General features: G+C 43.6%; 1 pseudogene; it reads right to left on the bottom strand.

The window, feature by feature from the left end:
• Nucleotides 1-13,839: 13,839 nt before the first annotated feature.
• LOC124726455 lies at nt 13,840-13,957 on the bottom strand (annotated as a pseudogene).
• Nucleotides 13,958-20,093: the final 6,136 nt, after the last annotated feature.

The following is a 20,093-nucleotide window of genomic DNA, read 5'->3' as shown; positions in this document are numbered from 1 at the left end:
AAATCAGAAATTACATTCTTATTGCCAAAATTAAAAACATGTCCAACCATATCAGATGCATGCCCACTACTAACTCAATCTATGGTATTAACAATATTCCAAAGAGTTTACAAACTTCTTTGACAAAAGAAGAATCTTCACCAAGTTATATCATTATTTTATAAATGAGTCCAGAAATAAATTTAATAATTAGCATCAGATCATGCAATTAATAATATGAATTTTCAGTGTGCAGATATTTTGTGATTTCAGATGTTTCTAAAAGAAGAGCAATTTTAACTTTACATATAGAGTTAGTACATGTTCATTGTAACATTAACTTGTACAAGATTTTAAAATATTTTTGGTATCGATTACTTCTGTTGAATGAAGTTAATTTTAAAAGAGAGTGTCCCTTTAGAATACGCCCTGAAAAAATGTGGAAACAATGTGTTTATGATATATTGTGAGAGACTATAAGGTTTACCAAAAAGTTTACAAAATGATGTCAAAAGATAGAATACACGTGTAGAGAAGTATCTGATACATAACATATTACAGAAAACTTAAGAAAAATATCTCCTATACAAGTCATAATCTATACATATATGAGGACATGGCATTCAGATTTTCAGATCTGTGGAACATTCTGTCACAAAACAATTGATACAAAGTCAAAACTACAACATTGCAATACTAAACTATATAAATAAATACAGAGACAATGTAAATTACTAAAATTACAAATTGCAACATTAGATCCATAAAATCATAACTTAAAAATCTTCAAAGGAGAAGAGAAAAAAATTCATAGCCTAAATGTACAATGCGTGAGTCAACTCGAAAAACTCACAGTGCCGTGCACAGATCAGAAGAATATATTCAACCATGAGTAGGAATATTGTACAAAATCAATCAGCCACATAAACCAGATTATTTAAGGATATGTTGACTCATGAAAGGACAAAATAATGAAAAAATATTAGAGTCTAAGCTTACAGTTGGGGATTGTCCCATGACTCCAAACCACACCGGTTACAAACCAGCAAAAAATGTTTCGACACAACAAAATGAGTAAAGTTCATAATCATAAATACACGTAAACAGAGTCATAATTAGCTTTGAATGATGACATAATTCAGTAGCTTGAGAACCAAAATCAGTGTATGAAAGCAGACATGTATAAATCTTGTTATATTGTCTATACTAGGAAATGTCTTTCACACTATTTGCTAATTGACCCTACAGACTAACCTACATACATAGAGACCTAGAAGATTCATTTACAATTGATAAAAAAAATACCTATTGATTTCAAGTTGCATAATACGTTAGATAGTCAATCACCCTAATTGAAAAAAAAAAAATGCATTTATGCTGAATAACACTGTCTTTAGCAGTCTTGGCTAACAGTTCACAAATATCAGTCACAACACAGATCCAATCAACAGGTACTTGAGTACGGTACCCAGCACCCACAATCTGTTGTAAGTTTACTGGTGCAGCAGGGTGCAGCCATACAGCAGTTTGCGGGATTAGATCTGCCAACACCTCTAAGTTTCTTCCCTGCAGTTCACATCACATGCTCCAGCGGATTGGTAATTTCCTGTCTAGCACATGCATCAAATCCTGAAAATATTGTTTTGTGTACTAAATATGTGGTCAATACCTTCTTCACATCACTCAGCATATGCTCTCCCTATTTACATTCCAAAAGCAATTATGAAAGATTTACATCAGATAAGACTAAAAACTGTTCACACATGAAACGTTAATAATCAGAGTTATGAACTAACAAGGCAATACACAGATATACTTAGATATGATTCTTAATATTTGTACTACAAATTATGAACATTGTCCCATTTCAAAATTGTAAAAGGATCTACTCATTTAGTCTCAGGGTATATAAGTATCAAACTTGAAAACACAAATCTATTACAAAACATAATTATATAGTGTATCATAGATTTAAACTCAGTCAATAGATAAGACAGACCTTTAGAAATCACTTCATTTTACATAATAAACAAAACAAAATTATATAGTCTTTATAAATCTACAAAGATAGTGTATATTTTCTTCTAGACTAGGAGTCATTATGCATCCATGTTCATAGGTCTTGTTCTCTTTGACATTTCACATACTTGCTTTGCTTACCAGTAGCTCATATTACTTTTGCATGTACAATGGACGTCTCCACAGAATTCTTCCTATACTTGATCTTGTCTCTAAATCGTTCTGATATGCCACAGCTTGGGCTACCTTTATTTCAGTCAAACTGTTCCCTTCCCACTGAACAATCTTAGTCTTAATGTAAGGACATCCAAAATCTGACTCATCATCTCTGTTATTAGACACTTCATGTAAAAGACCACTTTTTATTTCATCAAATTCTACATCCGCACTGCAGGGTTTTATCAATTTTACTGTTATCATAGTTTTACTTTGGTTACAATGAATGGATCCCATAGCACAACTAACATCACTTATTACAGAAGGAACACAAAATATATCACTGTCAAAATTATACTTCCTACTTAGATCTTCTTTCACTTCATTCCACCAATTTGGATACAAGTTTTGACTAACCATAGCTAACTTATTCCAGAATGCACATTTATGTATGTTATCATCAATCTGGTCCCAAAAAAACTTCAAAAAGTTTTCACCTTTATTCTCTAGGCTTACAGATAACTCACCTTTACTCTTTGGATCATTACTCTGCATGACATTAACGAAAAACTGCTTCGACTGGACTGGTATTTCATGACTCTCACTTACATCATCACATACCTCACTTACCTTAACTGTATTGTCAACATCATTCACAAATAACTCTGGAACTTCATTATTCTTAAATTCCACAAATACCTGATACTAAAATTAATGCAATGAGTAAATGAACTAATAAGGCAATATGCAGATATACTAAGATATGATTCCTAATATTTGCACTACAAATTATGAACATTGTCCCATTTCAAAATCGTAAAAGGATCTACTCATTTAGTCTCAAGGTATATATGTATCAAACTTGAAAACACAGTCCTATAGAAATCACTTCATTTTACACAATAAACAACGTTCCATTATCATCATCATTATCATCATCATCATATTCTTCCAAAATTGCTTTACCAACAACATCATTAACAACGCAAGTCTCATCTCCATCAAAGTCATTCACCTCACCTACATTCAATTGCAATAAACTACCAGTCTCAGACTTACCAACCTCAATTATTTCACAGCTTTCATTCACATCTACATCAAAAACCACCTGATTTACATACTTCAATAAAACTGTTTACTGACCAAGAGAAAAAAAATCTTTAGTACATACTACATCAAAATTCACACTAATCTCAGTTTCTGGTTTGTGATTAGTACCTACATTATAATTAAACATAATACCTCAAAACTTTTGATCAAAACATAAATGAGAAATCTGATATTCCTTCTGTTCAACTTCAGATTCCTGTGCCATATTATTAGCACTGTTGTTATTGTCTAATAGTAGGTGTAAATTAGAGGTCCTGTGCTTGTTGTGTTTCCTCACCCCAAAACTGTGGACCTTCATTGAGGCGGACTGCCATTTCCTGAGTAGTTACCTCTATGATTGTTTCTTCTATTAAACTGTTTTCCGCATTATTTCTATTCCGCTGACGTTCAAAATTTCTGTCTCTGTTAACATTTTGACCCTGATAGAAGTTACCAATATCTCTGTTTCTGCAGCTATTCCCATTATGATTTCTGTCATTTCGATTATTATTGTACATACTTCTTTCTACTATACCATTCAGCCTGTCAACATATCGTAAAAATTGTTCAAGACAATCATCATTTCCATGTATTAAATCCCACTGCAACCTTTCTGGTAGTCTCCTGTTAAGTGCATCAGACAGTGTCATTTCATCAAATGGTTTGTCGAGGTGTGTTAATTTCTTATGTTAGTTCTTATGAAACTCTTTCAGAGTACCATCCCTTTCCTATAATGAGGACCACTCAAAAATTAATTTTTAATTCTCCCCTGTTCAGCTTCTGATCAAATTTTCCAAAACATTGATATGTTTCCCACTGGCTTAAATTTTAATTTACCCAAAACAGAGCATTCCTTCAAGACATCTTTTAACAAATTTAATTTTTTGAGTTTCACTCATGTCTGACACAAAATTATCTACTATACAGTGGTGCAGAAAAGCCACTGGATGTAAATTATCTGATGGAAAAGTTTTGATAAGAATGCTGGATGATGCAATACCATTGTTTGCATACAGATTTTTGTGAATAAAATTTTCCTGAAACACTGAATTTTTTTTATCTAAAATTAATTTCATAAATAATTTGCACTTATCTTTCCTTTTTGATGTCCCTATAGTAGTTGTAAAGTACTCTTTCATTTGATCTGGTCCGTCATTGTTGGTTGTATCTCATCACTGTTGATACGATTTTGTTGGTTGGCTCTTGGTCTTGTTTCTTCACAAGATCAGAAATTCATTCATATACACACACCAAAAAAGTTTTGCATCACTGTAGTTCCAAGAACTCCTGAGAATAGATGTTGACTGTGGGCATTGTATCACAGACACAGTCCCTTTGACCGTTCAGAGATGTAAGCAACCATGCATGAGCAGTGCCTGTTAGATGGAGGGGATCCAGTCATTCCACCAGGAAGGAGGCACAGGACTCATGTTGTCTGTCATTCAACCATGCCTAGATAGTCAATACCTTGGTTTGATCGTGTCCACATTGTTACTGTGTGCCAGGAAGGGCTCTCAACAAGGGGAGTTTCCAGGCATCTGGGAGTGAACCAAAGTGATGTTCAGACATGGAGGAGGTACAGAGAGACAGAAACTGTCAATGACATGCCTTGCTCAAGCCGTCCAAGGGCTACTACTGCAGTGGATGACCGCTACCTATGGATTATGGCTTGGAGAAACCCTGACAGCAAAGCCACCATGTTGAATAATGCTTTTCGTGCAACCACAGGACATCGTGTTATGACTCAAACTGTTCACAATAGGCTGCATGATGTGCAACTTCACTCCTGATGACCATGGTATGATCCATCTTTGCAACCACAACACCATGCAACATGGTACAGATGGACTCAACAACATGCCGAATGGACTGCTCAGGATTGGCATCACGTTCTCTTCACTGATGAGTGTCACATATGTCTTCAACCAGACAATCATCAGAGATGTGTTTGAAGGCAACCCGGTCAGGTTGAACACCTTAGACACACTGTCCAGTGAGTGCAGCAAGGTGGAGGTTCACTGCTATTTTGTGGTGGCATTATGTGGGGTCAACGTACACCTCTGGTGGTCATGGAAGGTGCCATAATGGCTACATCCACATCTACATCTACATTGATACTCCGCAAGCCACCCAATGGTGTGTGGCGGAGGGCACTTTACGTGCCACTGTCATTACCTCCCTTTCCTGTTCCAGTCGCGTATGGTTCGCGGGAAGAACGACTGTCTGAAAGCCTCCGTGCGCGCTCTAATCTCTCTAATTTTACATTCGTGATCTCCTCGGGAAGTATAAGTAGGGGGAAGCAATATATTCGATACCTCATCCTGAAACGCACTCTCTCGAAACCTGGCGAGCAAGCTACACCGCGATGCAGAGCGCCTCTCTTGCAGAGTCTGCCACTTGAGTTTATTAAACATCTCCGTAACGCTATCACGGTTACCAAATAACCCAGTGACGAAACGCGCCGCTCTTCTTTGGATCTTCTCTATCTCCTCCGTCAACCCGACCTGGTACGGATCCCACACTGATGAGCAATACTCAAGTATAGGTCGAACGAGTGTTTTGTAAGCCACCTCCTTTGTTGATGGACTACATTTTCTAAGCACTCTCCCAATGAATCTCAACCTGGTACCCGCCTTACCAACAATTAATTTTATATGATCATTCCACTTCAAATCGTTCCGTACGCATACTCCCAGATATTTTACAGAAGTAACTGCTACCAGTGTTTGTTCCGCTATCATATAATCATACAATAAAGGATCCTTCTTTCTATGTATTCGCAATACATTACATTTGTCTATGTTAAGGGTCAATTGCCACTCCCTGCACCAAGTGCCTATCCGCTGCAGATCTTCCTGTATTTCGCTACAATTTTCTAATGCAGCAACTTCTCTGTATACTACAGCATCATCCGCGAAAAGCCGCATGGAACTTCCGACACTATCTACTAAGTCATTTATATATATTGTGAAAAGCAATGGTCCCATAACACTCCCCTGTGGCACGCCAGAGGTTACTTTAACGTCTGTAGACGTCTCTCCATTGATAACAACATGCTGTGTTCTGTTTGCTAAAAACTCTTCAATTCAGCCACACAGCTGGTCTGATATTCCGTAGGCTCTTACTTTGTTTATCAGGCGACAGTGCGGAACTGTATCGAACGCCTTCCGGAAGTCAAGAAAAATAGCATCTACCTGGGAGCCTGTATCTAATATTTTCTGGGTCTCATGAGCAAATAAGGCAAGTTGGGTCTCACACGATCGCTGTTTCCGGAATCCATGTTGATTCCTACATAGTAGATTCTGGGTTTCCAGAAATGACATGATACGCGAGCAAAAAACATGTTCTAAAATTCTACAAGAGATCGACGTAAGAGATATAGGTCTATAGTTTTGCGCATCTGCTCGACGACCCTTCTTGAAGACTGGGACTATCTGTGCTCTTTTCCAATCATTTGGAACCCTCCGTTCCTCTAGAGACTTGCGGTACACGGCTGTTAGAAGGGGAGCAAGTTCTTTCGCGTACTCTGTGTAGAATCGAATTGGTATCCCGTCAGGTCCAGTGGACTTTCCTCTATTGAGTGATTCCAGTTGCTTTTCTATTCCTTGGACACTTATTTCGATGTCAGCCATTTTTTTGTTTGTGCGAGGATTTAGAGAAGGAACTGCAGTGCGGTCTTCCTCTGTGAAACAGCTTTGGAAAAAGGTGTTTAGTATTTCAGCTTTACGCGTGTCATCCTCTGTTTCAATGCCATCATCATCCCGTAGTGTCTGGATATGCTGCTTCGAGCCACTTACTGATTTAACGTAAGACCAGAACTTCCTAGGATTTTCTGTCAAGTCGGTACATAGAATTTTACTTTCGAATTCAATGAACGCTTCACGCATAGCCCTCCTTATGCTAACTTTGACATCGTTTAGCTTCTGTTTGTCTGAGAGGTTTTGGCTGCGTTTAAACTTGGAGTGGAGCTCTCTTTGCTTTCGCAGTAGTTTCCTAACTTTGTTGTTGTACCACGGAGGGTTTTTCCCGTCCCTTACAGTTTTACTCGGCACGTACCTGTCTAAAACGCATTTTACGATTGCCTTGAAATTTTTCCATAAACACTCAACATTGTCAGTGTCGGAACAGAAATTTTCGTTTTGATCTGTTAGGTAGTCTGAAATCTGCCTTCTATTACTCTTGCTAAACAGATAAACCTTCCTCCCTTTTTTTATATTCCTATTAACTTCCATATTCAGGGATGCTGCAACGGCCTTATGATCACTGATTCCCTGTTCTGTACATACAGATTCGAAAAGTTCAGGTCTGTTTGTTATCAGTAGGTCCAATATGTTATCTCCACGAGTCGGTTCTCTGTTTAATTGCTCGAGGTAATTTTCGGATAGTGCACTCAGTATAATGTCACTCGATGCTCTGTCCCTACCACCCGTCCTAAACATCTGAGTGTCCCAGTCTATATCTGGTAAATTGAAATCTCCACCTAAGACTATAACATGCTGAGAAAATTTATGTGAAATGTATTCCAAATTTTCTCTCAGTTGTTCTGCCACTAATGCTGCTGAGTCGGGAGGTCGGTAAAAGGAGCCAATTATTAACCTAGTTCGGTTGTTTAGTGTAACCTCCACCCATAATAATTCACAGGAACTATCCACTTCTACTTCACTACAGGATAAACTACTACTAACAGCGATGAACACTCCACCACCGGTTGCATGCAATCTATCCTTTCTAAACACCGTCTGTACCTTTGTAAAAATTTCGGCAGAATTTATCTCTGGCTTAAGCCAGCTTTCTGTACCTATAACGATTTCAGCTTCGGTGCTTTCTATCAGCGCTTGAAGTTCCGGTACTTTACCAATGCAGCTTCGACAGTTGACAATTACAATACCGATTGCTGCTTGGTCCCCGCATGTCCTGACTTTGCCCCGCACCCGTTGAGGCTGTTGCCCTTTCTGTACTTGCCCAAGGCCATCTAACCTAAAAAACCGCCCAGCCCACGCCACACAACCCCTGCTACCCGTGTAGCCGCTTGTTGCGTGTAGTGGACTCCTGACCTATCCAGCGGAACCCGAAACCCCACCACCCTATGGCGCAAGTCGAGGAATCTGCAGCCCACACCGTCGCAGAACCGTCTCAGCCTCTGATTCAGACCCTCCACTCGGCTCTGTACCAAAGGTCCGCAGTCAGTCCTGTCGACGATGCTGCAGATGGTGAGCTCTGCTTTCATCCCGCTAGCGAGACTGGCAGTCTTCACCAAATCAGATAGCCGCCGGAAGCCAGAGAGGATTTCCTCCGATCCATAGCGACACACATCATTGGTGCCGACATGAGCGACCACCTGCAGATGGGTGCACCCTGTACCCTTCATGGCATCCGGAAGGACCCTTTCCACATCTGGAATGACTCCCCCCGGTATGCACACGGAGTGCACATTGGTTTTCTTCCCCTCTCTTGCTGCCATTTCCCTAAGGGGCCCCATTACGCGCCTGACGTTGGAGCTCCCAACTACCAGTAAGCCCACCCTCTGCGACTGCCCGGATCTTGCAGACTGAGGGGCAACCTCTGGAACAGGACAAGCAGCCATGTCAGGCCGAAGATCAGTATCAGCCTGAGACAGAGCCTGAAACCGGTTCGTCAGACAAACTGGAGAGGCTTTCCGTTCAGCCCTCCGGAATGTCTTTCGCCCCCTGCCACACCTTGAAACGACCTCCCACTCTACCACAGGTGAGGGATCAGCCTCAATGCGGGCAGTATCCCGGGCAACCACAGTCGTAGTCCGATCAGGGGATGCGTGGGACGAGCTGGCCGTCCCCGACAAACCCTCATCCCGACCCCCACAGTGATGCCCATTGGCAACAGCCTCAAGCTGTGTGACCGAAGCCAACACTGCCTGAAGCTGGGAGCGAAGGGATGCCAACTCAGCCTGCATCCGAACACAGCAGTTGCAGTCCCTATCCATGCTAAAAACTGTTTTGCAAAGAACGTCTGAACTAATCTACAGAGAGCGCAAACAAATCGACAAAATTTAAACGGTTATTAAAATACAAGATTGCCTAGTAAATGCAGTAATGCTGCTACTTGCGCACTGCTGACACTGCTCGGCGGCGGAAGGAGACTAAGCGAAATTACACTATTCAGGTACTAAAACACGATGCTACACTCTCAAATACTATATTACGCCCGAAATTTATGAATTAAACAATGCAAGAACCAAAAACACGCTAAGAAATTAAGAATTAAACTATGTAACAAATGAGTGAGCTAGGAGTATACGACTTGCTGCTCAGCTGCTTATCCAACGGCAGCAGGGAGCACACTGACTGCGACCAACCGACACTGGCCGTTCAAAACAAAACAGTAGACAAACGACTACGCGAATTTACACTATTCAGGTACTAAAACGCGATGCTACAACTCTCAAATACTATAATACGCCCGAAATCTATGAATTAAACAATGCAAGTACCAAAAACACGCAAAGAAATTAAGAATTAAACTATGTAACAAATGAGTGAGCTAGGAGTATACGACTTGCTGCTGCAGCTGCTTATCCAACGGCGGCAGGGAGCACACATGAATGCCATCCTCCGACCTATAGTGCAACAATATTGGCAGCATATAGGCGAGGCATTCATCTTCATGGACGACAAATCCCACCCCCATCGTGCACATCTTGTGAAAGACTTCCTTCAGAATAATGACATCAATTGACTAGAGTGGCCAGCATTTTCTCCATACATGAACCCTATCAAACATGTGTAGGATGGATTCAAAAGGCCTGTTTATGGATGATGTGACCCACCAACCACTCAGAGGGACCTATGCTGAACTCCGCCATTGATGAGTGGGACAATCTGAACCAACAGTGCCTTGATGAACTTGTGCATAGTATGCCACATCGAATCCAGGCATGCATCAGTGCAAGACGACATGCTACTAGGTATTAGAGTTACCAGTGTGAACAGCAGTCTGGACCACCACCTCTGAAGGTCTCGCTATATGGTGGTACAACATGCATTGTGTGGTTTTCATTATATAGGACATATCAGCAGATAGCAGGACTTTCCACCATTATAAATAAATAATGTCATGTGACTTGGGCCTCCCATCAGGTAGACCGTTCACCTGGTGCAAGTCTTTCAAGTTGATGCCACTTCAGCGACTTGCACGTCAATGGGGATGAAATGATGATGATTAGGACAACACAACTACCAGTTCCTGAGTGGAAAAAATCTCCGACCCAGCCGAGAGTCAAACCCGGGCCTTTAGGATTGACATACTGTCACGCTGACCACTCAGCTACCGGGGGCAGACTTTCCACTGTTATAATGGTGGGAATCAAATCCAAGTTACTCAATGAGTTTTGAACAAGAGTATTTAGGAGAAAGTTTCAGCAGACTGTTTGGCTTGGTTTATTTGTTCAGCTGTAACCATGTAGAGGAGAAAGTATTTGAACAATCCAGATATATTTTCTTATATTTGTGGATGTTTTATGATAGCCTCTCTGAGACAGAACATAACCTCATTTGTTAAAAGTTTCTCTTTTGTTTATTTTGTAGTGAAACTGGCAGATTAAGATCAACCTTGGGCCCTTCATAGCCTAAAGTGTGTAGCATTTGTGTTGTGGATTTAAGAAACTAGTCAAAGGGAAAATTAAAGTCCATTACTCTTTGAGTTCCAATGGTGTGGCATTGACCAAAGAACCACCCAGATGACTGTTACTGCAGCATTTGCAAAGTAAAAGGCTTCAATGCAACAAACATGAGTGGAATGATTTATACTGATTTGGAGTCTGCTAGAAAAGCTATACTACATGGTTCTGGTGTTAATGTACCTTTCTATCCAAAAAAACTTCAGATAATGCATTCTGAATCAAGTAGTATATCAGATGTTTCTTGTAAATATCCTGATTGGGCAGGTGTACAAGAAACATCCCAACATTTTGTACAATTTGAGCTAAGCAATTTGGTCAGAGAGTTGAATCTTTCAACTCCACAACTCCCAGTTCAAAGGCTCTAAGAAAAGAACTTACTCACTTCAGGAACATATGTAACATTTTATAAGCACAGTGATCATTTTGCCATAACCACACCATGATCACTAATGCTAGTTTCAATGTGGGCATCATAAAATTCTTCAGGTCTATTTATTGGATATTAGATCTAATATATTTCCGTTATGAGTGGGGTTCTGGGCCATGTGTTCTAGGCAGTTTTCAGGGAAGCATTTGATAATGTTTCACAGGATGTCTTATTTTATCAATTGATTGTTGGTTGATTAAAGTCTCTACTGAAGATTACAGTATGACTGGGGAACTTAAGTACAAGTTATCTGAGGTTTTTTTCTAAAGTTTTCAATAACATCAGGTGGTGAGTCTGGTTGGTGATAGAAGGATCCAGTTACATATTACACCCACCCTTGATACTGAGTCTTGCCCAAACAGTCTTGCAAACAGCTTCAATTTTTATCTCTATGGATCTGAATTTCCTGTCTACTGCAATAAATACACCATCTCCATGTCTCATTAGTCTATCCTTTTTCCCAAAAATCTCAATGCTATCAACTTAAAGTTTTAACCAGCTTTCTGTACCTAGGATCATGTGAGCTTCACTGCTTTTCAGGAGTGCTTCAAACACTGGTAATTTGTTGTGAATGCTTCAGCACTTAACTACTAGTATATTTGTACTCTTGCCTGTGGGGAGCACCTTTTGAATCTTACACTAATAGCTCTGGGTCCTCTACAACTGTAATTGCCTAGACTGGATGGAGAGCCATCTAATTTGAAAAACCCTTGTGTGCACCATGCACAGTCAGCTGCCTGGTAGCAGCCTCTGATGTGTAGTGAACAGCTGACCTATAGGAAGATCCTAAAATTCTCAACCCTATGATGCAAAGCTTGGAATGTGCTGCCTAGATTGCCACATAACCTTCAAAGTCTATGGTTCAATCCTTCCACTTGACTGAGAAAGGGGGAACCATGGTCACTTCTACAGACAATGCTGCAAATTGTGAGCTTTGTTGAAACTCCATCCACATGGCCAATCTTCTCAATTTTCTCTTGCAGTCACTGTAATGATTCAAGTATGATTTCAGAGTACAGATGACAGGCATTGTTTTTCGTCTAAAATGGGCCACAATCTGAAGTTGGATCCACTCTGTTCGCTCAACAGCTGGTGCAAAGCTGTTGAATGAGGCTGCTGGGCCCATACTCTGAGTCCACATGGTGTTTGGTCCTGTCTCTTGCTGTCATTTCCCTAAAGAGTACAGTTATTCACTATACATTTGAACTGCTGATGATTATTAGATCCAATCCTCTTGAGTTTGTCTCCTGTTGAGACAGGACAAATCAAGTTCCCCAGCAGGTGAAATGAGTACCAATGACAGAGTTTCAATTTCAGGGAGAGACAGCGCTTCAATCCTGTTAGTTAGGGGTCAGCATAACACCCTGAGTTCTCCCTGGTACCTGCTTAGCCTGTACAGGGCACCTATACCTTTCACTGGCTTGCCACTTGTAGTCAAATGGATTAGTAATGGTGGATCCAGGATCCACAGATGAGGACAGTACTTGAGGTATGTTTGGTACCTGGGAAGCTCTCCCAAGACAGAGATTCACAGCAGCTCCCCAAGGGGCCCACTGTTTGCTTTTATTTCCAAATTTGGCTGTACTTGCATCTGTAATTTTTTTTTGACTAATCACTATGTTAGTGTCTGCAGACGAAAATGTAAATTTACCATAAGACGATGAATTGAAGAGGACTGTATAATGGTTCGAATCCACTCAGATAGTAATGAAACTTGAGAGTTGGGATAATCCCTTATTATTCATAGGTAAGTTAACAATCAAAATATACATCTTTGCCATTTATATGGCTTGTGCGGCCATGAGCTAAGGACAACTGTCCAACCGACAGCCTATTCACCACTGCCAAATCTCTCGCTCGTTGTGGCGAGTGTACCATTAGGTGCCTTTGGAAGGGTGGCCCACAAACCACTATCCCTCATGTACAGATACCTCCAGAGAGGGCAGCGCTGTCCAGAGACTCAGGCCAATGTAACAACCAAACATACCAGCTGCCAAAGAAATATTAATTTCTTTCCAGAATAATACAAGTAACACAAGTCCTGCTAAATCACAGAAAATAACACAAGTAAATACACACAACATTGCACCCTTCAACCAGGTATTCTCTCCATAGAGTTTGTAACTGGTATCTGGAAATCACAATCACATAAACAAATATACATTTAAACATAAAAAATAATGAAGTACACGGAGCCTGCTGCAAGGTACGTACATGACAAAAGGAGAAAACACACAAATAAAAAACATGAATACACTGATCACTTTTGTATCACATCATTTGGTGAAGGGCAAAGCTTGCAGATTACTCCTCCTGCACAGGCCACGAAGGTCCAAAGGTACTGACTGGCCGTCGTGTCATCCTCAGCCCACAGGCATCACTGGATGTGGATATGGAGGAGCAAGTGGTCAGCACACCACTCTGCCAGCCATATGTCAGTTTCCAAGACCAGAGTCACTACTTCTCAATCAAGTAGCTCCTCAGTTTGCCTCACAAGGACTGAGTGCATGCCGCTTGCCAACAGCACTCGGCAGACCAGATTGTCACCCATCCAAATGCTAGCCCAGCCTGACAGAGCTTAACTTCGGTGATCTGATGGGAACCAGTGTTACCACTGCGGTAAGGCCGTTGGCCTAAGCCTTGCAGATTGGTCTCTTGAAAACCCTTGCAGTGTGCAAATAGTGGCCACTTGCACTATTCCATCACACCCTGGGTGGACTTCTTCAATCATGGCCGGCTCCCAACATACGGCTGGCAGATTATCTTCTCTTACTATGACCAATGCACCAGGATGCACATTCTGACTTGAGACAGGCCACTTGGCCCACTGCTGCAGATGATGCAGGTACTGAGATGACCAGCACCACCAAAAGAACTGGAAGCCTTACTGCAGTAGTTCCCCCCTTGTGAGGAAGATGAGGTTGGCTGTACTGAGATCTGGCTGAGTGATGCTTGTCATTACGGTTCCTGTTGTGACAGTGCCACGAGATTTCAAAGTGCCGCTACGTCAGTACGCGAACACGGCGATAGAGGCGCTCCGCAGCTCGGCCGAGCGCGGGAGCGCCACCTGGCTATGAACGGCGCCGGCCGCATGTCACGGCACGGCAGTGGAGTGACAGATTCGGAGTTGGAAGCATGTAACTCGCTATTGCTCTACGTTGTATATCCACGCAATTTATTAGGATTAAAGGTTATAACACTTTTTGGCGACGAGGATGGGATATTTTTTTTCCTGTGTTGTGGAATTGTGTGTTCGTGTCGGGGCAGACATGGAACAGCTTCTGCAAGCGCTCATTGACCAACAAACACAGCTGACGGCTGCTATTCAGGCGTTGTCGACGTCGCTTACTCGTCGTCTGTCTTCCTCTTCTCCGCCTCCGTTCCCTCCTTACGACGAGGCCGCTGAAGATTGGGAGGATTATGAGAAGCGTTTGCGGCAACACTTCTTGGCTTTCAGCGTTGTCGACGCTCCTATGTGTAAGTCGTTATTTCTATCTTGGATTTCCCCACGGATCTATCAGCTGCTATCTCAGTTAGCCCCTCTGCGGGAACCAGCCTCTCTGTCCTTCCAAGAAATGTGACTTATTGTCTAACTATTACCGAAAAAACACCCATGTCGTTGCCGCCCGCGTGTCGTTCTACCGGTGTCGTAAACAGCCCCATCAATCCTACCGGGCTTGGGCGGCGGAACTACACAGTCTGAGTAGGAAATGTCAGTTTGTCACGGACACTCATCATGAGTCTTATGCTGATTCAATGGTTAGGGATGCTATTCTCCGGCTTGCTCCTGATTAAGAAGTTCGGCAACGTGCCTTACAACTGCCAAACCCGTCGTTGTCGGAAGTTCTAAGCATCGCTCAATCTTTTGAAGTGTCTCACGCTGCTGGTGCGCAAATAGACGCGTGGTGTGATGTAGGCGCTGTACAGACCACTTTCGACACGGACAATTTGCCTGTTTCACAGGGGAACGACGATGTGGCGGCGGTTCACTCGCGTCAACAACGTCGCGTTGGGCCACCACGCTCGCAGCGAAAACAGCAACCACAGAAGCAGGTTCGTTCCGCACTTCCTTCTTGTCCACGTTGTTTCGTACAGCATGACAGGGCCGCGTGTCCAAAACGTTGGGCCACATGTAATTCAAGTAGGAAAAAAGGCCACATTGCTTCTGTGTGTCAGTCCCCTAAAGTTCCTGTCGACGAGGACGAGGCATCGGACATGGACGTTAACTGTGTGCTTTCTCAAACAAATGAGTTGTTTGTTACTGTTCGTGTTCTGGATAAAGACATTCGCATGCAAGTGGACACTGGCTCTGCAGTAACTCTCATTAATTCTCGCACGTATTTGGAGTTGGGCTCCCCTCCCTTGTCTCCAGTTACGCAAAATCTGAGAACTTATAATAAGCAGAAAATTCCTATCGTTGGCCAGTTTGATGCTTCCACTGCCTACAAGTCAGTTGTTCGGCCCCTCACGTTTTATGTGGTGGATCATGCTGGCACTGAAAACCTGTTCGGTTATGATACTTTCCAGTTGTTCGGGTTCTCCATTGATGATGATGTGCACCTCATATCTGAGGATATTCCGTATCACCAGCTGGATGGATTGTGTTCTAAATTCTCGTCCGTGTTCTCTGCTGGTCTGGGTCGTGCCAAGGATTTTGAAGCCCACATTACTCTTAAGCCTACGGCTCGCCCTAAGTTTTTCCGGGCACGCCCTATTCCGATGGCGTTGCGTGCACCTGTCAAGGCTGAGATAGACAGGTTAACAGCTTCAGGGATCCTCCTTCCTGATACCTCCAGCGAATGGGCATCGCCAATCGTGGTGGTTTCTAAACCAAACGGGAGTCTGCGATTGTGTGGTGATTTTAAAGCCACTGTCAACGCTCAGAGCCTCATTGACACTTATCCTCTTCCCCGTCCTGAGGAGTTATTTACCAAGCTCGCTGCGGGCCAGTTCTTTTCCAAACTTGACTTATCGGAGGCATACCATCAGTTGCCGTTGGATGCTTCTTCCAAGGAATTTCTCGTCATCAACACTCCTTGTGGGTTGTATCAGTACCAGCTGTTACCATTTGGCGTCGCTAGCGCGCCGGCCATTTTTCAGCGGTTTTTGGAACAGCTCACGGCTTCCTTTCCCGGCTGCATCAACTACCTGGATGACATTGTCATGGGGGCCTCCACTGAGGAGCACCTTCACAATTTGCGTTCGCTGTTTCGGGTTCTGCATTCGGCTAGGTTGAAGTGCAATCTGGACAAGTCACAGTTCTTCCAACCTTCCATTGTTTATCTTGGTTTCCACTTGTCCCGTGAGGGTATACGTCCTCTACGACAGCATGTTGCGGCCATTACTGCTCTACCCCAGCCGTCTACGGTCAAAGAACTTCAGGCATTTCTAGGCAAGATTGCTTATTATCACAAATTGATTCCCTCCGTGGCAGCGGTGGCTCATCCTCTGCATCAGCTGTTACGCTAAAACGTTCCTTTCTGCTGGTCCGACGAGTGTGAGCAGGCTTTTGTCTGCCTGAAGGCTCATTTGCAGTTGGCGCCTTGTCTTGCCACATTCCGTCCGGGTCAGCACTCGGTTCTGGCGACTGACGCGTCACGGTATGGCCTAGGGGCTGTTCTCGCCCATCGGTATGAGGATGGGTTGGAACGACCCATCGCCTACGCTTCCAAGACCCTCAACGATGCCCAACGGCGTTACTCTCAAATCGAAAAGGAGGCGCTCGCTATCATTTATGCTCTAAAAAAGTTCAGCGTTTTTTTGTATGGTTCTAAGTTTCACCTCATCACCGACCACAAGCCGCTGGTCTCTCTGTTCAGCCCCTCGGCGTCGCTTCCAGATAAGGCAGCTCACCGCCTGCAACGTTGGGCCTTATACTTGTCTCGTTTTCACTATGAGATTCACTATCGCCCCACGGCCCAGCACGCCAACGCTGACGCGTTGTTGCGTTTGCCGATGGGCTCCGCCCCGGTTTTCGATCGAGATGAACTCCTATGTTTCCACATTGATGAGGAAGAACGTCGTGCGGTCGAGGGTTTTCCACTTACAGGTTCGCAGGTCACGTCGGCTACTGCGCGGGACCCGGTCCTGCGTCAGGTGATCGGTTTTGTTCAATGGGGTTGGCCGGACAGGACCAAGGCCCGGGCATCGGATCCCCTTCGCAACTACCATGCCTTGCGCCTTCGTCTGTCTGTCTGTCTGTCTGTTCGTGAGGATGTTGTTCTTCTGGCCACGGATGGCGCATCTCCACGGGTCGTGGTGCCAGCCTCTCTTCGCAAAGATGTTCTCAAACTATTGCATAAGGCCATTGAGGGATTTCTCGAACTAAGTCCCTGGCCCGCAGGCACGTTTATTGGCCCGTTATTGATTCGGACATCGCCCACATGGTCGCTGCATGTGGTCAGTGTGCTCAACAACTGGCTGCACCCCGTACAATGCCCTCTCCATGGCCTGATCCGGCGCAGCCGTGGGAACGGGTGCACGCTGACTTTGCCAGCCCCTTCCTCGGCACTTATTGGCTACTGTTGATTGACGCCTTCTCGAAGTTTCCGTTTGTTGTTCGATGTCCGTCGCCCACCACTGTGGCGACGACGCTGGCTTTGTCCAAAATCTTTGCGCTAGAAGGTCTTCCATCCACGATTGTCACGTACAACGGCCCTCAGTTCTCTTCACAGGCCTTCCGTGATTTTTGTACTGGACAAGGGATTCATCATGTTACAGCACCGCTCTTCCATCCGCAATCGAATGGGGAGGTCGAGCGCCTTGTCCGCACTTTCAAAAGCCAGATGAAAAAATTCCTTAGTGATTTTTCCACAGATGACGCTCTGTTGCAATTTCTGAGTTCTTATCGTTTCACGCCTCTGGGTGATCGCAGTCCTGCTGAACTCTTGCATGGCCACCAACCGCGCACTCTACTGCACCTGCTTCACCCTGTCAGGCCTTGTGTTGTCTCCTAGTGCGGGAAAATACCCAGTGGGCGCCAACGTGTGGGCACGGGGGTATGGATCTCGCCCTAAATGGATTCCAGGGGTGGTCCAGGCTCTTCGCGGCCGCCGGCTTTGTGAAATACGTACGGACGACGGCATGGTTGTTCGCCATTATGACCAGATGCGCCCACGAGTGGTGGCCACGCCGGTGCCACCGCCCCTTCTTTCGTCTCCACCAGCCCGAGAAGCCAGTCCTGTCGCTGCTGCCGATTTTCCGGGCGTGTTGCTGCAGCCGACGTCGCTACCGCTTCCGAGTACGCCGGAACCGGCCCCAGTCGCGACGCCGCCTTCTCCGGGACCCATCTCGCTGGGGCACACCCCCAGGTCCACGACACCTATGGATGCTGCTCCGGAGTTTTCCCCCATCATCTCGCCCAGGAGGCGCGTTCCAAGCGCAAGCTTCCATCCTGGACATTTTCGACCATACTCTCGTGTTTCTCCGCGGGATCTTCTCAGGGCCTCCCAAGAGGCCATGGATGTCTCCGCACTGTCCATGTCTCCAAGGAAGTGAGTGTTTTTTCTTTTTTTTTCAAGGGGGAAAAGTGTTGTGACAGTGCCACGAGATTTAAAAGTGCCGCTACGTCAGTACGCGAACACGGCGATAGAGGCGCTCCACAGCTCGGCCGAGCGCGGGAGCGACAACTGGCTATGAACGGCGCTGGCCGCATGTCACGGCATGGCAGTGGAGTGACAGATTCGGAGTTGGAAGCATGTAACTCGCTATTGCTCTACGTTGTATATCCACGCAATTTATTAGGATTAAAGGTTATAACAGTTCCAATCAGGAAATGACATGGAGTGTGGTCTTGGGGATCAGTAGGATCGCAAAACAGTGGCATGAGAGGATGAGAGTTCTACATCTACATGATTACTCTGCTATTCACGATTAAGTGTCTGGTAGAGGGTTCAATGAAACACCTTCAAGCTTCAACTGTTCCATTGTCGAACTATGTGCGGAAAAAATGAGCACTTAAATTTTTTGGTGTGAGCCCTGATTTCTCTTATTTTATCATGATGATCATTTCTCCCTATTTAGGTCGGTGCCAACAGAATGTTTTTGCAATCGGAATAGAAAACTGCTGACAAATTTTATGAGAAGAGCCTGTCCCAACGAAAAACGCCTTTGTTTTAATGATTGCCACTCCAATTCATGTATCATATCTTTGGCACTATCTCCCCTATTTTGTGATAACACAAAACAAACCACCCTTCTTTGAACTTTTTCGATGTCATCCATCAGTCCCACCTGATGTGGATCCCACACTGCAGAGCAATACTCTAGAATAGGGTAGACAAGTGTGGTGTAAGCAGTCTCTTTAGTAGATCTGTTGCACCTTCTAAGTGTTCTGCCAATGAATCACAGTCTTTGATTTCTCTACCCACAACATTATCTATGTGATTGTTCCAATTTAGGTTACTTATAATTGTAATCCTTAAGTATTTAGTTGAATTTACAGCCTTCAGAAGTGTGGCTTATTGCATAATCGAAATTTAGCAGATTTCTTTTAGTGCTCATGTGAGTAACTTCACACTTTTCTTTATTCAGGGTCAATTGCCATTTTTTGTGCCACACACATAGCTTATGTAAATCATTTTGCAATTTGTTTTGGTCATCCAATGACTTTAAAAGATGGTAAATGACAGCATCATCTGCAAATAATATAAGAGGGCTACTCAGATTGTCTCCAATGTTGTTAATGTAGATCAGGAATAATAGAGGGCCTACAACACTTCCTTGGGAACACTGGATATTACTTCTGTTTTACTTGATGACTTTCCATCT

The sequence above is a fragment of the Schistocerca piceifrons genome, chromosome 1, assembly GCF_021461385.2.
Source record: "Schistocerca piceifrons isolate TAMUIC-IGC-003096 chromosome 1, iqSchPice1.1, whole genome shotgun sequence".
NCBI lineage: Eukaryota > Metazoa > Arthropoda > Insecta > Orthoptera > Acrididae > Schistocerca > Schistocerca piceifrons.
Note: the sequence above shows the minus strand (reverse complement) of the source record. Positions and strands in the feature narration are given on the sequence as shown.